Raw genomic sequence first — 10362 nt, forward strand, 5'->3', positions numbered from 1 at the left:
CACAACAATCAAATGCTGCTATGGAGTGCCCACTGATGCTCAACAAGATCACCTTAGAGTTGAGTCTAAAGTTCTTGTCTTTCAATACATCAATATGCTACGAGAAATCTTTGTAACATGTTTGCATCGTGTTCCGGCTCAACAAGATCTCCATCAGAGATGTACCTAAAGTTATCTGTCATGTCTCTCTCATCTTTAATGACCATGTTATGCAAAATGATGCAACATGTCATTATAGCACCTATTGGTTCCAATACTCGGCATGGCAACTAATAATGACAAAACGCTTTTGAAGCACACGAAAGCTCTTTGAGGATCCTTTTTTGCATACTCTTGACGCATTCGCGGAATTGTCTTCACAAATGTAGCCCATGAAGGATAGATCTCATCTGCAAGGTAATGATCCATCTTGTACTCATGCCCAATGAAAACATAGTTGCAAGGAGGAGCATCTCCGGTAATAACCTTTGGAACAATGGTGATCTCACAAACACATTCAAGTCATTATGAGAGCCAAACAAACCAAAGTATGAATGCCAAATCCATAAATCCTCGGATGCAACTGCATCAAAAATGATTGTTGGACCTCTGGGATGCCCATTGTACCGACCTTTCCATCTCGCAGTACAATTCTTTCATGTCCAGTGCATGCAATCAATTGATCCCAACATCCATGGCCATCCTCGTTCTTCACTCAGACCCAAGAGTCTCTCAGTGTCTTTGTCATTTGGTGCTTCCAAGTTCTCCACCCCGTAGATCTCAATCACGACTTATGTGTATCTTCAAACAACCTCCAAGATTGAATCTTCCTCAGTACAGACATAGTCGTCAGTAGCGCCGGTCGAACAACCATATGCAAGTACTCGAACAGCCATGACACACTTCATCAATCGGCTCGCACTTACCTCACATGAAATCCTTCTCAATTCAGACCATGGATCATGCCTTTCAATAACTTTTGCAATGGTGAGGAAGAGACCTCGGTGCGTCCGAAATTGCCGGCGAAAATACTTCTATGGATAGGTTGCATTGGGTGAAAATTAATCCTTCATAAGCTTCACATGGTCCTCTGCTCTATCTTGACTGAGGTCATGCAGCCGAATTGTGATGCTAGTCTCGGTCGCGACATGTCCTCGTTAACGATCATGACAATGGCCATTTCAAAATCATCTTCTTATTATTCCTCCTCCTTCGATGAAGAGTCGTCAAGTAACATTTCCCTCAACCTATTCGTCTACGCCATGCAATATTCTAGGTTGATTTTGATTGAAAAGGAGCAAAACACAATGAAAAAAAACTAGACAATTCATCAAACACTTTGCAAACGAAGGAGATCAGAACCTCAGCCGACGGCATTGACGCGATGCCGAGGCAATGGGCCATCGGTGAGGCTTTGTGATGGTTTACTGACTTTGTAGGAGGAAGATTCTCCTCAAGCCGTGCTTGGTGGATGCTGTCCAAGCTCACCTCGGCCGAATTGCAGTGATCTTGATTTCGACTGAGAGGTCGGGGCTCCAACGCTACCTAGCTCCTTGGAGGGTGCTCTACAGCATTTTGATCGTCCACCAACCCCGTTTTGGAACAAAGCAAGCTCGAAGGTCAGATTTTTCGTCCAAGGGATGATAACAACAATAAGGGTCAATCTTAGTGACCGATGACCAAATCAGAGTGGGGTAGGAGGTCGGCGAAGGTTATGGGATGTCAGTGGGGCGACGACAGAGGCTACGGTGTGTTGATGGGGCGACGGCAGAGGCTATGAGTGGAAGCCAGAGGCAATGTTAGCGTTGATGCGGGAGAGCGGGGAAGAGAGGCCGAAATTATCCTGAGAACCGGCCGCAACTGTTTATATTTGAGGGTCATCCAACATGACGCTTATAATTTTTCAGGAGTTAAACCGGCTCAAAATAAAAAAATTAAGTTGTTCAAGCCTTTCAAGAGATGGATCAACATGTGCAAAAAAGCGTGAATAGAAAGGCGATGACTTCTCTCACAATGCTTCTTCCTGACAACATCATGAACGAGACAATCTCTACGCCTAATGTCTTAGTTGGTAGTCTCTGTTCCAGGTTTATTTTCGTCCCACCTCCCCTGGTTTTTTTCGTCCTCCCTCCCACCTCCCAATTTTGTTGGTTTTTTTCGTCGGTTTTTTACTCCCACCTCCCAATTTCGTCCGAATTTTCTTCGTCCCACCTCCCACCATCCCCTCGTACTGGTTCTTTTTCTCTCCACTCTTTCCTTTCAAACCAGTAATTTCCTAACATACAAACGATCACGAATCTATCTTTCCTTACCCGAATCAATCTCTCCCTACATCAGTGCATTTCTTTATTAAGAAAACTAACACGTAAATCTTAACGCATTGTAGACAAATCCCGTTATGGACCTACTTAATTTATTATGGAATCTGTATGTGGTCGCATTGGTTCTTTTTCTCTTCACTCTTTCCTTACAAACCAGTAATTTCCTAACATACAAAAGATCACGAATCTATCTTTCCTTACCCAAATCAATCGATCCCTACATCAGTGCATTTCTTTATTAAGAAAACTAACACGTAAATCTTAACGCATTGTAATCAAATCTCGTTATGGACCTAATTAATTTATTATGGAATCTGTACGTGGTCTCATCTCTCCCCTCATGAAAAAATCGCATCCATCTCCCGTTAAAAAGGAAAATAGAACATGAACGATCAATCCCATACCCTGCATCTCAGTAGCAAAAAATCGCCCCCGCCTCTGCTACTGCGCCTCGCCGTGTGCCCGTCTCGACCCATGCCTCGCCTGCATGGCTGGACGCCGCCGTCTCCACCGCCACGTACAAGAAAACAGTAGGAAGAACCATCCATTCAAATCGCACACCCCCACCCTCCTCCGCAATCCCTAGCCCCGCATCACCCTATCGCTTTCTCGCCTCTCTTTCCCCTCGATGTAGATGGTGCCGATTGTTAAAAATATGCCCTAGAGGCAATAATAAAATGGTTATTATTATATTTCCTTGTTCATGATAATTGTCTATTGTTCATGCTATAATTGTGTTATCTGGAAATCGAAATACATGTGTGAATACATAGACCACAACATGTCCCTAGTAAGCCTCTGTTGACTAGCTCATTGATCAATAGATGGTTACGGTTTCCTGGCCATGGGCATTGGATGTCATTGATAATGGGATCACATCATTAGGAGAATGATGTGATGGACAAGACCCAATCCTAAGCATAGCGCAAGATCGGTAGTTCGTCTGCTAAAGCTTTTCTAATGTCAAGTATCTTTTCCTTAGACCATGAGATTGTGCAACTCCCGGATACCGTAGGAATGCTTTGGGTGTGCCAAACGTCACAACGTAACTGGGTGGCTATAAAGGTGCACTACGGGTATCTCCGAAAATATCTGTTGGGTTGGCACGAATCGAGACTGGGATTTGTCACTCCGTATGACGGAGAGGTATCTCTGGGCCCACTCGGTAAGACATCATCGTAATGAGCTCAATGTGACTAAGGGGTTGGTCACGGGATGATGTGTTACGGAAGGAGTAAAGTGACTTGCCGGTAACGAGATTGAACGAGGTATTGGGATACTGACGATCGAATCTCGGGCAAGTAACATACCGATTGACAAAGGGAATTGTATACAAGATTGATTGAATCCTCGACATCGTGGTTCATCCAATGAGATCATCGTGGAACATGTGGGAACTGACATGGGTATCTAGATCCCATTGTTGGTTATTGGATGGAGAGATGTCTCGGTCATGTCTGCATGATTCCCGAACCCGTAGGGTCTACACACTTAAGGTTCGTTGATGCTAAGGTTATAGGGAAAGTTCGTACGTGGTTAATGAATGTTGTTCGGAGTTCCGGATGAGATCCTGGACGTAACGAGGAGTTCCGGAATGATCCAGAGACAAAGATTTATATATGGGAAGTCCTTATTCGGTCGCCGGAAGTGTTCGGGGTTTATCGGTATTGTACCGGGACCACCAAAAGGGTTTTGGGGGTCCACCGGGAGGGTCCACCTGCCCCGGAGGGCCATACGGGCTGAATATGGAGGGGGAACCAGCCCCTAGGTGGGCTGGGCACCAAACCCCCTAGGGCCCATGCGCCTAGGGTTTGGGGGAACCCTAAAGGGGGCGCCCCCTGGCTTGGGGGGCAAGCATTCCCCTCTTGGCCGCCGCCCCCCTCTAGATCCATCTGGAGGGGGCCGCCCCCCCTCTCCCTTGCCCCTATAAATAGAGGGGAGGTGGGAGGGCAGCCGTGATAACCCACAAGTATAGGGGATCGCAACAGCTTTTGAGGGTAGAGTATTCAACCCAAATTTACTGATTGGACACAAGGGGAGCCAAAGAATATTCTCAAGTTGAAAGCACAAGTGCTCCCTGGGTGGTTTTGGTAATTAATGTCAACATATCTCTTGTTGGACTAACACTTTTACCTAGTATGTTTCAGATAAGTTCAACAATGGAGTGGCATGGACTAGAGGATGTGGAACCCCTTCAAGATGCTAAGGACAAAGGATTGGCTCAAGCTTCAAGATCAAGACTCTACATTTTCTATTTTAGTGATCCAAGATCACATTGAGTCTATAGGAAAAGACAATACTATCAAGAGGGGATGAGGTGTTGCTTAATGGCTTGCTTGCTCAAAGTGCTTAGTGATATGCTCCAAAACCCTCAACTACCTTCCCACATCCACATATGACCTAAACCAAAAGTCAAACTCGGCCCCACCGATTCTTTCTATCCGGCGCCACCGAGTTTCAGATGTCATAGCCACTGCCACAAACCCTAGCAAATCGGTTTCACCGATAGGGATCTCGGTCTCACCGAGATGGGATTGTAATCTCTCTGTTTCCCTTCGTAACGTTTCGGTCTTACCGAGATGAGCGATCGGTCCCACCGAGATTGCAATGTAAACTCTCTGTTTCCCTTTTGTAACATTTCGGTCTCACCGAGATGAGCGAATCGGTCCCACCGAGTTTACCTGACCAACTCTCTGGTTAGCTTATTACCAAAATTGTTCCCACTGAGTTTGTGTAATCGGTCACACCGAGATTACGTTATGCCCTAACCCTAACCATATCGGTCCTACCGAGTTGCATCTCAGTCCCACCGAAAATCCTAACGGTCACTAGGTTTGCTGAATCGGTCCGACCGAGTTTAACCATTCGGTCCCACCGAGTTTGGCAAATTGTGTGTAACGGTTAGATTCTGTGTGGAGGCTATATATACCCCTCCACCCACTCTTCATTCGTGGAGAGAGCCATCAGAACATACCTACACTTCCAATACACATTTTCTGAGAGAGAACCACCTACACTTGTGTTGAGGTCAAGATATTCCATTCCAACCATATGAATCTTGATCTCTAGCCTTCCCCAAGTTGCTTTCCACTCAAATATTCTTTCCACCAAATCCAAATCCTGTGAGAGAGAGTTGAGTGTTGGGGAGACTATCATTTGAAGCACAAGAGCAAGGAGTTCATCATCAACACACCATTTGTTACTTCTTGGAGAGTGGTGTCTCCTACATTGGCTAGGTGTCACTTGGAAGCCTCCAACAAGATTGTGGAGTTGAACCAAGGAGTTTGTAAGGGCAAGGAGATCGCCTACTTCATGAAGATCTACCGCTAGTGAGGCAAGTCCTTCATGGACTACGGCCGTGATGGAATAGACAAGGTTGCTTCTTCGTGGACCCTTCATGGGTGGAGCCCTCCGTGGACTCGCGCAACCATTACCCTCCGTGGGTTGAAGTCTCCATCAACATGGATGTACGATAGCACCACCTATCGGAACCACGACAAAAACATCTGTGTCTCCAATTGCGTTTGAATACTCCAAACCCTTCTCTTTACATTCTTGCAAGTTGCATGCTTTACTTTCCGCTGCTCATATACTCATTGCATGCTTGCTTGATATGTATTGTGTTTGTTAAACTTGTGCTTAAACTCCACTTAAACTTAAGAATATTAAAAACTGCAACTTTTGGCACTTAGTGTCTAATCACCCCCCTCTAGACACCTCTTCTCGATCCTTTCAATTGGTATCAGAGCATTGGTCTCCATTGCCTTGGTTTAAACACCATTGGAGGAAAATGGATGTGTCTACTTTGGGGAGTCTTAGACATAGAGTGCTTATTCTTGATGGAGAGTATTTTCATGAGTGGAAAAATGAAATGCTTGAGATTTTCAATGAATATCATTTGAACAAGTACATTACTAGCCCTTGTGCACCTCATGTTGATTCTTTGCACCCTACCCTAGATGAAGATATTGACATGATTCGCAATCTTAGAACTATTGAGCTCATCATTAGAGACTTGCCTAGAAACTTGATTGGATGTTTGCTGACTCTTAAGTGTGCCTATACCATATGGAAATTTCTTGAGGAACTCTTTCCTAATTACTCCTTGAAAGATCTAGATGAAATCCTCCATAAGTCTATTGCTTTGATTAAGATGAGTTCCAATGATCCCAAATTTGGTGACTTCTTATTTGAGCTTACTAATCTTATGAGTGCCAAAGGAGATGTTGGAATCATTAGCAATATCATTTCTAGAGCTATTAGAATTCATAAAGATAACTATATAAATGATCATTTATCTAATGAATTACCCTCTCTAGGAATTAATCAATCACAAGATGATGTTGAACATGAATACTCAGATGATGATGATGATAGTGACTATGATCTCAATGATGCGATGAGACACTTTGGTCTTATGGCAAATCTTCGCGGCTACATGGCTGGAGGAAAGGAATGGGTCCTTGATAGTGGATGTACTAATCATATGACCGGAGATAAAGACATGTTCCGTGAGCTTGCTAAAAATGACGGCCCTCGAAAGTATGTCACTTTTGGTGATAATTCAAAGGGTAAGGTGGTTGGCCTTGGTAAGGTGGCCATCTCACATGATAGCTCCATACAAAATGTCATGCTCGTTGAATCTCTTGGCTACAACTTACTTTCAATATCTAGACTTGTTGATTTCGGTTTCAATGTCTTATTCACTGAAGTAGATTGCCAAGTGTTTCATAGAGACAATCATAAAATGGTCTTTACCGATATATGTAGAGGAGATCTTTACATTGTTGATTTCACTAAAAAGGCTCAACCTAAAACTTGCTTAATTGCCAAATCTTCTAAAGGCTGGTTGTGGCATAGAAGACTAGGTCATGTTGGTATGCGAAATCTTGATAAGATTATTAAAGGTGATCACATCCTTGGAATAAAAGATGTCATATTTGACAAGGATAGACTTTGTAGTGCTTGTCAAGCAGGGAAACAAGTTGGAGGAAGTCACCGCGCGAAGAACATCATGACCACAAGAAGATCACTCGAGCTACTTCACATGGATCTCTTTGGTCCAAATGCCTACAAGAGACTCGATGGTAACTCATTTGGTCTAGTCATAGTTGATGATTTTTCAAGATTTACGTGGGTGTTCTTTCTTGATGACAAATCACAGGTCCAAAAGATCTTCAAAAACTTCGCTAGGAAGGCCCAAAATCAGTTTGACGTGAAGATCAAGAAGGTTCGGAGCGACAACGGAACGGAGTTCAAGAACGCAAATGTGGACACCTTTCTTGACAAAGAAGGGATTTCACACGAGTTCTCGGCTACGTACACACCTCAACAAAATGGAGTTGTTGAAAGGAAGAACCGGACTCATATCGAGATGGCAAGAACGATGCTTGATGAGTACAAAACGCCAAAGCACTTTTGGGCGGAAGCGGTTGAGACAGCTTGTCATGCAACAAATCGCTTGTATCTTCACAAGCTACTCGGCAAGACGGCATACGAGCTCCTCACCGGTAACAAACCCCAAGTTGGATACTTTCGAGTATTCGGCTCAAAGTGCTACATTCTTGATAAGCATCATCGTCCTAAATTTGCTCCTAAATCTCATGAAGGTTTCCTACTTGGTTATGGCTCAAACTCTCACACTTACCGTGTCTACAACAATTTCACCCGAAAGGTTGAAGAGACGGTAGATGTGAAGTTTGATGAATCTAACGGCTCGCAAGTAGAGCAATTGCCAATTGATGTAGGAGACAAAGACCCTTCGGAAGCAATTCAAGACTTGTCCATTGGCAAGATTCGTCCAACGGAAGTGAAGGAGAGTACCTCGTCCGTCCAAGTGGAAGCTTCTACCTCACGACAAGGTGAACCAAGAGTTGATACAGAAGCATCCACAAGTGGGACACGCCAAGATGAAGAAAACAAGGAAGCGCACCAAGATGAACATCAACAACCTCCTTCTCCACCACGACAAGAGAATGACAACGTCAATAATGAAGAAGGCCAAGAAGAAGCACAAGATGAAGAGGATGTTCCACCCCGACCCAAGCAAAAGCTTTCACGAGTTCGAGCAAGAATTGCTAAGGATCATCCCGTCGAGCAAATCTACAATGATATCCAAACCGGGAGAATCACTAACTCTAAAACTCGCTTAGCTAACTTTTGTGAACATTACTCATTCATCTCTAGCATTGAACCTATGAAGATTGAAGAAGCATTGGAGGATCCGGATTGGATAAACGCTATGCATGAAGAGCTACACAACTTTGAGAGAAATCAAGTGTGGACATTGGTCGAGAAGCCCGACAACAACCACAACATCATTGGTACCAAATGGGTGTTTTGCAACAAGCAAGATGAAGATGGACAAGTGGTTCGCAACAAAGCACGTCTCGTCGCCCAAGGCTACACACAAGTTGAAGGTATGGGCTATGGTGAGACATATGCTCCCGCTGCTAGACTTGAGTCCATTCGCATCTTACTTGCTTATGCTAATCACCATAATATCACCTTGTACCAAATGGACATTAAAAGTGCTTTTATAAATGGCAAAATCGAGGAGGAAGTTTATGTTAAGCAACCTCCCGGCTTCGCCAATCCTAAGAAACCTAATCATGTTTACAAACTTCACAAAGCCCTTTATGGTCTTAAACAAGCTCCTAGAGCATGGTATAAATGCTTGACCAAGTTCCTTATTGAAAAAGGCTTTGAAATTGGTAAAATTGATTCTACTCTTTTTACTAAAAGGGTTAATGGGGAACTATTTGTGTGCCAAATTTATGTTGATGATATCATATTTGGTTCAACTAACCCTCATTTTAGTGAGAAGTTTGGAAAGCTAATGTCGGAGAAGTTTGAGATGTCTATGATGAGTGAACTCAAATTCTTTCTCGGTTTGCAAATCAAGCAAACTAAGGAAGGTACCTTTGTCTCTCAAATGAAGTACACCAAGGACTTATTCAAGAAGTTCAATATGCAAGAATGCAAAGGTATCACTACACCCATGCCTACTAGTGGACATCTTGATTTGACCAAAGATGGTGAACCGGTTGATCAAAAGGTTTATCGCTCTATGATTGGTTCATTGTTATATCTATGTGCCTCTCGTCCCGATATTATGCTAAGTGCGTGCATGTGTGCACGATATCAAGCTGCTCCTAAAGAGTGTCATCTTAAGGCTGTGAAAAGGATAGTGAGATACCTAATCCATACACCAAATTTTGTCATTTGGTATCCTAAGAGGTCCTCTTTTGATCTTGTTGGCTACTCCGATTCGGACTATGCCGGAGACAAGGTTGATAGAAAATCCACTTCGGGTACTTGTCAATTCCTTGGTAGATCTCTCGTGTCTTGATCTTCCAAGAAACAAAACTCGGTATCCTTATCCACCGCCGAAGCGGAATACATTGCCGCTGGTTCATGTTGCGCTCAATTACTTTGGATGACCCAAACTCTTAAAGATTATGGGATATATGGGAAACATGTTCCATTGCTATGTGACAATGAAAGTGCTATTAAGATTGCTCACAATCCCGTGCAACATTCTCGAACTAAGAATATTGAAGTTCGTCATCATTTCATTCGAGATCATGTTGCCAAAGGGGACATTAACCTTAAGCATGTTCGCACCGATAAGCAATTAGCGGATATATTCACTAAACCACTTGATGAGAAAGTGTTTTGCAGGTTGAGAGGTGAATTGAACATCATTGATTCTTCAAACTTGGAGTAGGAACTCCATTTGGTACATGCGGGGCATGAGCCTATGACTAATCCTTGATATTTCTCTTATGATGCTATTCATATGTCTTGGATATATTTGTACCTTGCATGTTATCTAACCCGTGTAGGTACTTGGTTGAATCTAAATCTATGAGATTGGAACTCACTCACATCTTGAGCAATCTCTACATCACCAAGTCTCTACACAATGGTGGTTGAAGACAAGGAAGCACGAAACCATTCAAACATATCCTTTGGCAAATTCTATGTTGAGTCTCATGATTGTCATTTTGGATACACAAGTGCTCTTCCTTGCAAAGCTAACCCATGTAGGTAGATGAAC

This window comes from Triticum aestivum, chromosome 2A (genome assembly GCF_018294505.1).
Source record: "Triticum aestivum cultivar Chinese Spring chromosome 2A, IWGSC CS RefSeq v2.1, whole genome shotgun sequence".
NCBI lineage: Eukaryota > Viridiplantae > Streptophyta > Magnoliopsida > Poales > Poaceae > Triticum > Triticum aestivum.